The sequence below is a fragment of the Apium graveolens genome, chromosome 9 (genome assembly GCF_009905375.1).
Source record: "Apium graveolens cultivar Ventura chromosome 9, ASM990537v1, whole genome shotgun sequence".
Taxonomy (NCBI): Eukaryota; Viridiplantae; Streptophyta; class Magnoliopsida; order Apiales; family Apiaceae; genus Apium; species Apium graveolens.
This window is the reverse complement of record NC_133655.1, coordinates 34945405-34957538: the sequence shown is the minus strand read 5'-3', so window position 1 is coordinate 34957538 and position 12134 is coordinate 34945405.

Sequence of the window (12134 nt, the reverse complement as noted above, 5' to 3'; positions counted from 1 at the left end):
AAAAGTTTGCCATTTCGGAAAAATACCATCCGCAAGGTAATACCCCATCGTATAATCATTTCCATTAACTGTGTAATTTACCGGAGGAGCACGTCCTTGAGCAAGTTCAGTGACAACGAAAGATCTCTCAAGCACGTTAATGTCATTATATAAACCGGGCATACCAAAAAATGCGTGTCAAATCCAGAGATTATATGAAGTAACAGCTTCTAAAATAATAGTTGGCTCCCGGATATGGCTAGAGTACATACCTTTTGAAAGGCATATGTTAAGCCTTTTTATTTATTCGATGATTTAACTCAACTCAAATAAGAATGTAATAAGTAAATAGTGGATCTATCGTCGGAGAGATCTCACAAAGTAACATCTGTCAAAGGGTTAAGAAACATTGTTCATCTACAGACTTGAAGATTCACTGGAAGAAGCTCAAGTAATTGATCAAGCCTCAGTGATATAAATCAAGATTGTAGATTTAACCAAGTGACAGAGATCTCGTCAGGGTATCAATTAATTACAGGAATTTAATCTGAAGAAAATCAAGACTTGGAGAAACATCACAGAAGTTAGTCATTCATGAACCAGACAGTACATCGAGTGTCAACATTCAAGTGGTGAAATGGATTCAGTGATTTTCAGAAGATTGTCAGAAGAGTGGTTGCTGTTCAAGAGTAGTATTAATTTTCTATTAAGTAATTAAGTCATTTAAATTAATTAAGAAAATAAATTAAATCTCCAAAGATTAATTTATTGATTAATTGAATTAATTGGTTAATTAATTCTGAATTAATATTATGCATTTTTCAGAAATGATTTTGAATTTATATTCAAAAAGAAAATCAGCAAAACAGATTTGAATTGGTATGACAATTGGATTGTCATACCGAAAGTCCTACCAAGTCTTTCTGGATAGTTCTACCAAGTCATTCTATTGTCCTACCGATAGTCTTTCCAAGTCAAGTAATTGTCCTATCGAAAGTTCTACCAGTTCAAAGGATTGTCTTGCTAGTTCATTTTGGATTGTCTTGCCGAATGTCATGCTGATTCAATTCGAGTGATCTGTTTACTTAAACAAACAGAAGCAGATCATTTTGTCAACACAACTGAATACACAGCCAACCACTGAAGAACACAAAACAAACAGAAGCAGAGAAATTATTGTAAAATTCTCAGAGCATTTATTTCTAGCAGTTATTGTTAAATCCAATCCATTAGAAATTCTTTTGTTGTTCTTGTGTAACTATCTAGCGGATCAAAATCCCTAGAACTTAATCTCAAATCGCTTTTAGCATTTAATTCTAATTATTGCAAAAATAGAAAAAGTTCATGTCGAATTTATTCTAAATTTGTGATAATTAATTTGAGATTAATTCCTTGTAACAGATACCGTTGTTGTAAAACATTTCAAGTTTAATAAAAGTTTTATTTAACTTGAATTTTGTTTCAATTTTTATTCCGCATTTTATTCGATTAAACGGTATTGTTTGTATTCAACCCCCCTTCTACAAACATATTGGGACCTAACAATTGGTATCAGAGCCTTCTGATTAACGTACAAATCAAGATCCTAGACTTTTGTGTTTCTTTCACTCCTTGAATTTTTTTATTCACTCACAAAATTTATAATGACTACACAAAAAGTTGGAACCGTTAAAATTCCACTATTCGATAAAGAAAATTATATCATGTGGAAGAAGAAGATGCTATTGTTTTTACAAGTTGCTAATCCCAAATATCTGGAAGTGTTAAAGAAGGGTCCAAAAATTCTTATGGTTATTGAACCAGAGGTAATAGAAAATGATGTGGTGATCACCAAAGCTAGAACTTATGTAAAGAATCCTGAGGATTTTTCTCCTGCTGAAAAAGAAGAAGCCTCCCTGGATGCTAGCCTTCAATTAATTTTAGTAGATTCCCTTGATCCCTTGATGAATAGACATGTGATGAATTGTAAAGATTCCAAACATATCTGGGAAACTATTGACATTATTAATGAAGACACGAAGGAAGTTAGGGAGAACAAGTTAGAAATCCTAACCTCTGAGTATGAATACTTTAAATCCAATCCAGGAGAAGGAATCACTGAAGTGTTTGAGAGGTACAATGCATTGATCAACAACCTGAACATTAATGGTAAATACTATTCCATCAGGGAGGTCAACAAAAAGTTCCTTTTAACGCTGCCAACTCATCTCGAACATAGAATCACTGCCATAAGAGAAGCAAGAGATCTGAGTGAGATTTCTTTGGAAAGGCTCTATGGTGTGTTAAAGACTAATGAGTTGGAGCAGATTCAGCAGAAGGAAGTTTACGGGAAAGGAAGAGTGGTCAGCACGTCTACTGCTCTAGTAACTGATGAACAACAACAACAACCACAATATCAACAACAATCTCAACAGTCAGAAAGAATGGTATAGTCTTCCAAGGTTGAAGAAAATGTGATAGTAGCAGAATTTGATCCTCCTACTACAAATGAATCAGGAGATGATTTTTATTCCTTGAAAGAACTGGAGCAATTGGAGGATGAGTCAATGGCCCTGATTGTCAAAAGATTCTCAAATGTCAGATTCAAAAGGAATCCCAAGTTCAAGTACAAGTCCAACTACAACAGATTCCAGAAAGGTGGATCTTAATCCTCTAACACCAGCAGTGGTGGGTACAAAACAGGGATGGTTGATCGAAGCACCATTCGATGCTTCAACTGTAATGAGTTGGGACACTTTGCCACAGAATGCAGGAAGCCAAAACAATTTAGGAAGAACTCTTATGATTCTAATCAGAAGAGTAAATCTGAAAGGGCTTACCTGGCAAAGGGAAGAAGCTGGGATGATACTGACAGTGAAGATGAAGAAGTTGGGAATCTTGCTCTCATGGCTAGTGATGCAAATACCTCATCGTCAAGAAAAGAGGTAAAATTTACTGATGCTGAATTAGTTTATCATCTAGGAGGTTCCTTAGATTGTTCTCGTCGTGATAATGAATTGTTAAATCAACAAATCAAAGACCTTGAGAAAGAGGTCAATGAATTAAGACTTGTGCACATTAATCAAGATAAATTAAAAGAACAAGTATCTTTTCTAGAGAATAGAGTTGACTGTTACAGACAACTTGAAACTATTCTCAAAGACAAGATCACCGGTCTTGAGGCTAAGGTTAAAGCTTACTTTAATTCTTGTTCGAAGTCCAAAGAGTTTTACAATAAGCAAGCTGTTAATCAAACATCTGGAATAGCTTATGATTATAATGCTGCTATTGGAAAATTAGGCATAAACTCCCCTCCTCATGTCTGTGCTAAAGGCAGGGAAGTCCCACATGTGCTTAAGGGTGTTGATGAACCCCTCTATAAAGAATCAATTGCTGAACCATTTGATGAGACCTCATTTATTATTCAAGAAGAAATCCGTGCTGAAGATAATGCTAATGAGAAAGCTGTCTCCAAGTCAAGTGTGTCAAAAGTTCCAATCAAGGTTGTGAAAGCAACTGAGACTAACTCAGACACACATGAGTTGGATAACACAAATGCCATGTCTACCATGCATAAGTTGCCTATCGTTAATCCCTCTCATAAAGCATGTGGTGTTCCTGATTGTATGTCTTGTGCTTTTAATTTGATATATGCTTATTTTAATGGTAAACATGTTTCTAATGATAAGACTACTCCTCGTCAGCATGTGAATAATAGAAAGCATGATAGGTCTAAGACTGCTAGTCCTCCTAAAGCTAAAAAGGAGACATTTGTGCCTAAGCCTAAACAGAAATTTGTCAAGGCTGTTCACAAGGTCAAATGTTCAGTCATTGAGAACATTGAGAATATTAAAATTAAGAATGTTGTTTTGCCTGATAAAGGCCAATTTTACAAGTATGTCGGACCCAGCCAAGCTTGGGTTCCGAAGAAGGTCTAATCCATTTGTATTGCAGGGCATTAAACAGGTACAACCGGTAGTGTGGATTCTTGACAGCGGATCGTCAAGACATATGACCGGAGATAGAGCCCTGCTATCAAAAGTGGTTGAGAAAGCTGGCCAAGTGGTTACCTTTGGAGATAACAGCAAAGGTTTAACGGAGGGATATGGCTGTTTGCTAGCTGGAAATGTTATCATTGAAAATATGTATGTTGTGCAAGGACTTGAACACAATCTGCTTAGCATTAGTCAGTTATGTGACAACGGCTATAATGTTTTATTCGACAAGCTGAAGTGTCAGATTCTGCACAAGAAAAGTGAAAAACCCTCCTTGATGGGAATCCATAAAGGAAATCTGTTCGTAGCTGACATGAACTCTGGAAGAAATCCAGAAGTCAATTGTTTCTATGCAAAGGCATCGTCAGATGAGAGTTGGCTATGGCACAAGAGACTTTCTCATCTCAATTTCAAAATAATGAATTCTCTTATCAAAAGAGAATTGGTCAGAGGTCTGCCTCAGCTGGAATTCTCCCCAGAAGGACTATGTGAGGCTTGCCAGAAAGGAAAGTCAAAGAAAGCAAGTCACAGAGGCATTGACACATCTTCCATAACTGGTGTTCTGCAATTATTGCACATGGATTTATGTGGACCAGTTAATGTCCTTTCGATGTCAAAGAAGTGTTACTGTCTTGTGATAGTTGATGACTATTCCAAGTATACGTGGGTTTTATTTCTTCACTCTAAGGATGAAACACCACAAGTTGTGATTGATCATATCAAGATGATTGAGTTAGATTCTAATGTCCCTGTTAGAGCAATAAGGTCAGATAATGGAACAGAATTCAAGAATTCATTTCTCAATGGATTCTATATAGACAAAGGGATTACCAGACAATTTTCAGCTCCTAGAACCCCTCAGCAAAATGGAGTGGTAGAAAGGAAGAATCGTACATTGATTGAAGCTGCAAGAACGATGTTAAGTGAATCAGGTCTTCCAATGTACTTTTGGGCTGAAGCTGTCAATACTGCATGTTATCCTCAGAATCAAACTCTAATCAACAAAGACTTCATGAAAAATCCTTATGAGATCTTGAATGAACAGAAACCTTCTATCAAATACTTTCATGTATTTGGTGCCAGATGCTTCGTGCTCAAGGATGGAGATGATCGTCGTGGTAAATTCGAGGCAAAGGCATATGAGGGTATTTTTGTTGGATATGGAAGAAGATCATACAGAGTGTATATCATTGATCAACACAAAGTAACTGAAAGTGTCAGTGTTACATTTGATGACACTAAACTCCCTAGTATCCAAACTGAAGATCCTTCTGAGAAACTGAAGTTTGATGATATGTCAGATTCAGAATCAGAACATGGTCAAGAACCTGAGGTTGTTGCTGGTGAAGAACCTGTTAATCATGATGATACTCAAGGTAATAGTGATGGAAACTTTGGCAACAATGGAGATACCACTGCTACTGACGGAGAATCTTCAAGTCAACATGGCAACAACTCAGGGGGAGATGCTGAAGGATCATCTAGTAGGACACAACATCCCAATGAATTTCAAGGCGAATCATCAAGATCAAATCTTCCAAGACAGACTGTCTGGAATAAAGCTCATCCTTTTGAGTTGATTACTGGTGATCCAGATGTTGGAGTCAGAACTAGACGTGCTACTCAAAATGAGTTTCTGTTCTCAGGATTTCTTTCTGAGATGGAACCTAAAAAGATTGAGGAAGCACTGACTGATCCAGATTGGGTGATTGCTATGCAAGATGAACTGTAATAACCCCAATTTTTGGAAATTTTTGAAACCCTTATGAATAGTGTTTTTGCTGAATGAGAAAACTTTTCATGCCACGCTATGTAGGGGTTCTGTTATTGATCTTATGGGATATTATTAGTACTCTATGTGGTATATAAGTGTATGTAAAGATCGTCAGAATCCAATTCCGAACACTTTGATTTTTCCCGGAAATCCACAATGTACGGAGAGAATTGAGTATAAGGTAACAGGATAAAAAGGATTTAAATTAAAGGATTATAGGAGAGGATCATAAAAGGAATATAATATATTGAGAAAGGTTAAGGGAACCTAAGTAATAAGATCCCGGGTATGATCCCTCAAACGATAAACGAAAACGAAAGTTAAGCGAACCGTATAACAGATCAGCGGTCATTAGGCAAACGATTAGGAAGTTAATCAAAGGGATTAATGGGAATGATGTCATCCAACCAATAGAAAGAAGGCAAGGAAGGAAGGATGACATCATGAGGATGAGGTAAGCATGACATGGGAAGGAAGGAGGTGTGGTTGAATAAGAACCACACAAATTCAAGGGCAAGGTAGTAATTTCCTAAATCAAATACAAATCAAGTCAACCAAGCCAAGTAAAAATCATTTCCATCAAAAATCAAAAAAACCAAGGCATTTGTTCTTAGGAGCTCTCGGCTTTTTAACATTTTAAAGGCATAGATTTTTCAAAAATCAAGATCCAAGCATCCTAAATTGGTAAGAAAATTCCCTAATCATCTTTATGCTTAGTTATGGCTATATCATGAGTTTAAGCCATTAATTCTTTCTCTAACTTCTTCATTTAATCAAGGAAGAAGACAATGAATAGTGTTTTCAAGTTTTTAACTTGAACTTTTTCTTGTTTTTCTTGAAGATCCAAGCTTTCCTAAGGCTTCTCAAAGCTTCTTAAGGCTTCCTAGCTCCACCCACCACTTCAAGGAAGGTATACCATTTCCAAACCCTAGGTTCATATATATTATAAGGTGATTTTGAGTAGTGGGTTGATATTGTATCTTGTTGTTATGATTTAGAGTTTGAGATTTGGTATGGTAGTGAATGGAATGGTAATTATTGTGGTTTTGATTTAAAAGAACTTAAGAATGATTAAAGTTAAGTTTAAGCATAAGTATAAATGATTAAATTGGATTGGTTGGGGTTGTTATGATGTGATAAGGATGGATGTTGGTTGAATGTTGGATTTGAGGTTGATTTGGGTTGATTGTGGATGGTTAAAAAATTGGAAATCGCGTAAACATAGCCGTCGTAACGTCCGATTTTCTTTGGACTGTTTTTGTGCATAGCATTAGGACCCGAGAACCCCCTGCTAGATTATTACCACTGCCATGTTTAGATAGCTCATGTTACGAGCTTCATTTTGATATGTAGTTCGTTCGATTCCGATGCACGGTTTAGGAGAAACGACCGTTTCAAGTAACGGCATTTCGCGAACGAAACTTTTCCCCTCGCCTTACTTTGAAATGTAGGTTAAAGACCAAAAAGGGTTAATTAATGCATGAAACATTTATGGTAAGTGTTTTAGGCAGTTGGTAAGTCACTCGAGAAGGAATCGCTTTAAAACTCGTAAAGGTTAAATTATTAAAAATGGTGGAGCCGAGGGTACCCGAGTGACTTAAGCGAATCAGTGAGCGCAAAACAAGCGTTAGAGTCTAAGTTAGTTAAAGTATAGATTTACAAGTGACTTTGGTTTAATTCCAACGTACTTGTTGTTTATAGGTTACCAGACTCGTCCCGAGCCATTCGTAACCCCCAGTCGCTCAGGCAAGTTTTCTACCCGATATACTGTTGTTGTGATGTAAATATATGTATATGCATTATCTTATGATATTGCATGATTGTTATTAGCAAATTTTGCGATATATTGGAGCATGCTAATATGGTATATATGCATGTCTGTTTCGTAATCTGGTTATCTATCTGTTGATTTCAATGCTTATAGTTGCATAATACCTATGCTAGAAATAAGCAAGTAGTTGCGTATACCCTTAGTATAGGGGATAAAAGGTGAACATATTTCTAAACCGGGAGTCGATGTTCCCGAGTATATTATATATATATATTTATTTATATATATATATATATGGATATAGTTTTTAAAACTATGGATCGAATAAGGTTTATTCGATACCTTTATTTTATTATTTGAATAATATTTGAATATTCATTCGAGGACTTATGACTCCTTTTATATTATTTATTGAATAATATTTGAATATTCATTCGAGGGCTTATGACTCAGTTTATATTATTTATTGAATATTATTTGAATATTCATTTGAGGATCTATGACTCCGATTATGTGCTGTAATATATTCTTTATTTTATTAAAGAGTAAGGTGTTAATAATCAAACTTATTTTCGATTATTCAAATAAAGATAATACTTTCATATAAGTATATCTTTGGTTATTTAATGTTTATTTCAAGTATAAGTTTTAATACTTCTACTTCAATTATTTTTATAAAGACTATTCTTTATGGGAATATTATTTAAATAATAATATTCGGTCATTTTCTAAATATTCTGGGGACTGATTTACTTCATTAAATCAGCTTTACTCCAAACACTCTTTAAAGTGTTTTCGAGTCTTCAAAATGATTTTTAAAAGTCAGAGTGGATCCCAAAACTCTTTTTTTTTATATTTAAGATCTTCCTTTTTAAAGGGGATTTAAATACTCGCTCAAAACCTGGGGAATCCGGCTCTGTGGTGTATTTTATATTCGCAACGAGGTTGCAGATTTGGTAAATGAATTGATTACTTGCCCAACGTTCGGGAAGTAAGCCCATCTCATTGAGTCGGCATAAGCGACAGGCCGGGGTACGGTCTATTATTGTGTAAGTGGCTGGGTGGCAGTCCATCAACGCGTGAGGGGCCGGGGTACGGTCTAGCGCGAGGTCCTAATGCGGCCAGGGTGATGACCGGTGAGGAATTCATCCATCTACAGTAGAAAAGGTTACTTATTGGTATCTTTGCCTGATCAGCAAGATATCGGGTTTATGCCAAAATTCTTTTCCTTTCCAAAATTCATTGGATGTTTCAAACTCTGTTCATACTTTACATAACAGAGGTTCCAGGAAATGTTTAAAGAGGTATATATGTGGATATACATATATCGGGATTAAATAAAGTATCTCATAACCTTTTCATTCAATAATATTTCAAAGATTGAATCTATTCAAGTCTTAACTTGTGGTCTCATCTATGGGATGTTTTCTTAAAACTGATTATAACTTGAACGGTGGTAGTTCAAGTAGTATTTGGGAAAGATATAAGTATATTGGGGTATTTGGTAACCTCATCTTTTAAACTTATATCTAATTAATAATTGTCTTATGCATGACAAAGATTCTCAGAAAAACGTTGAGACAAGGTTAGATATATGAGATCACCTTGCAACGATATTTTTTTATATACAGTTATACACTGGGACTTTGTGTATATTATGCATGGAAGAGGACTTCCAATATTTTGAAAAGTATATATGTATATATATATACTGAATATTTTGCGACTTCATCGCATTAAGTTATCAACTTGGTTCATTTCTTTTGACCAAGACTTTTATGAGTATTATGAGTAGACTCATATATTGTTAATCATTATACATATTATTTTGGTGGGCTTGCTGCTCACCCTTGCTTTCTTCTTTCATCACACAACATCAGATAGATAAGATGAACAGGACCAAGCTCCCAATTCGCGAGCGGATAGGAAGCGTTCCGCAGCTTCCTATAGGCATTGAAGTCACTGTAGCTGAGGTAGGGAACTACCAATAGACTAGGCTTCAACTTTTGATGTACCAGATTTATGTATACTTATGAATTGTAATAATGGCAAAGAAATGTAAATTTATTCAGAACCCTTTTAAGGTGTATTGACTTATAATTGTGGAATAAAACGACTTGTGATTATTTGTGGATGTTCATCTCTGAGACTATAACGTGTGGTGTGTGTTTATTGTGGGGTCACAGCACAGAGTAGTTGATTGTGTATTAAGATTGGGTGTTATTAAGGGAAACGGATCTCGTGACAACCCGGATCCCCGACCCCGGATCTGGGGGTGTTACATGAACTCAATCAGTTTGAAAGTCAACAAGTCTGGAAACTGGTACCTAGACCTACATACAAGAAAGCTGTTGGTACTAGGTGGGTATTCAGGAATAAACTAGATGAAGATGGTGTGGTTACAAGAAACTGTTAGGTCCCAATGTGTTTGTAGAAGGGGGGGTTGAATATAAACAGTACCGAATAATCGAATTAAATGCGGAATAAAAAATGTGAAACAAAATTCAAGTTAAATAAAAATATTATTAAACTTGAAAGGTGTTACAACAACTGTATCGATTACAAGGAATTAATCTCAAATCAATTATCACAAATCTAGAATAAATTCGACATGAACTTTTTCTATTTTTGCAATAATTAGAATCAAATGCTAAACGCGATTTGAGATTAAGTTCTAGGGATTTTGATCCGCTAGATTGTTACACAAGAACAAGATAAAGATTTCTAGTTGATTGGATTTAACTTTGCAATCTAGAAATTGATCTTTGAAATAAGCAGATGAAAAATGAAATATTTGCTGCGGCTGCTGTGTTCTTGTTTTTTGTTTGTTGGATGATTGAGTTGTAGTTAACTGCTGCTTGTCTGCTTCTTTTTAATCAACAGAATAGAATTGACCTGGCAAGACAATCCTTTGGCCAGCAAGACTTTCGGTATGACAATATTTACAACTAGCAAGACAATCAAAATGAACTAGCAAGACTTTCGGTATGACTATTGATTGTCATACCGATTGTCATATTAGTTCAAATAAATTGTCTTGCTGAATTAATAACCGATTTTAATCTAAACAGAAATTCTAATAAGACAATTAAATGTATTGGCATGACTTTCGGTATGACTATCAATTGTCATACCGATTGTCATACTAGTTCAAATGAATTGTCTTGTTTTGAATTTAAGCAGATTTTAAACCAATTAAAATCTTGTAAATCCTCAATATTAATTCTAAATTAATTAATCAATTTAATTCAATTAATCAATAAATTAATCTTTGCAGATATAATTTATTTTCTTAATTAAATTATATGACTTAATTAGTTAATAGAGAATTAATACTAACCCTGAGCAGCATCCATTCTTCTGACAATCTTCTGAAAATCACTGAGACTTATGAATCAATTCCGCCACTTCAATGTTGACACTCGATGTACTGTCTGGTTCATGAGTGACTAACTTCCGTGACGTTTCTTCATGTCTTGACTTTGACTCTTTGATTTTCTTCAGATTAAATCCTTGTAATTAATGATACTCTCACGAGATCTCTGTCACTTGATTAAATCCACGATCTTGATTTATATCACTGAGGCATGATCAACTTCTTGAACTTCTTCCAGTGAATTAACTCCTCAAGTCTGTAGATGAACCTTGTTTCTGAATCCTTTGACAGATATTACTTTGCGAGATCTCTCTGACGGTAGATCCACTATTTACTTATTACATTCTTATTTGAGTTGAGTTGAATCCTCGAATATACAAATAGGCTATGACATATGACTTATAATCTCCCCCTATTTGTTTGTTAGACAATAACACACAAATACCTAGAGGATAACTCAACTAACAAATAAGAAAAAGATATAAACATACATGCAAAGTAAATAGTAGAAAAGTTCTGGATGAGATTTAACATTTTCCAGATTCCAAGTAGATGTTCCTCTAGACTGAACATATCTTCAAGTAGTTCCATCTTCATTTGTACAACCACATTTCCTGTTGAGAAGCCCATATCTCTTGCTTCTCCCCCTATGAGAATCAACTGATTAAAGAAGATCACCTTCGTTTTACCACCTCTCCCGTACAATAGGATCCGCAGATAAAAACCAATGGTACTCCCCTAACAGCTTCTTCCCTTACTAGGAAATCACCTTGTGTTTACCACCTCTCCCGTACAATAGGATCCGTAGTTACAAACAACAATGGTGTGGTGTAGTGTACATTTTTAGGATCTTTTTCTTCCTCCCTGCTATTTCTCCCCCTTAGTTGAGGAATCCTCCAAACTATTACTTAAGCTTTTATCTCCCCCTTAAAGAAGGAATGTATGCCGTCGTCTGAAGGAGTTCTCATATTTCACTTGGTTGGAAAAGAAATAACAAGTAGTTTCTCTTTCTTCCTCACTGTGAGTGTGTGATTCTGTTTAGTGTACCTCACATGTATTTCACTCTTCTCTCCACTCGTGTTTACACTCATTCTCACAAGTGTATCACTCTTCTCTCATAGCTCCATAATCCAGCTGTACCTGCAAGGAAAATCACCTTAGCCATCCTTAAAGGAGGTCACATGTGGTGCAATGGGAGTTCACAAATCCCCATCCTTGTTAAACTCGTCAGATAAATCTGAGTCATAATCTACAAGTTGC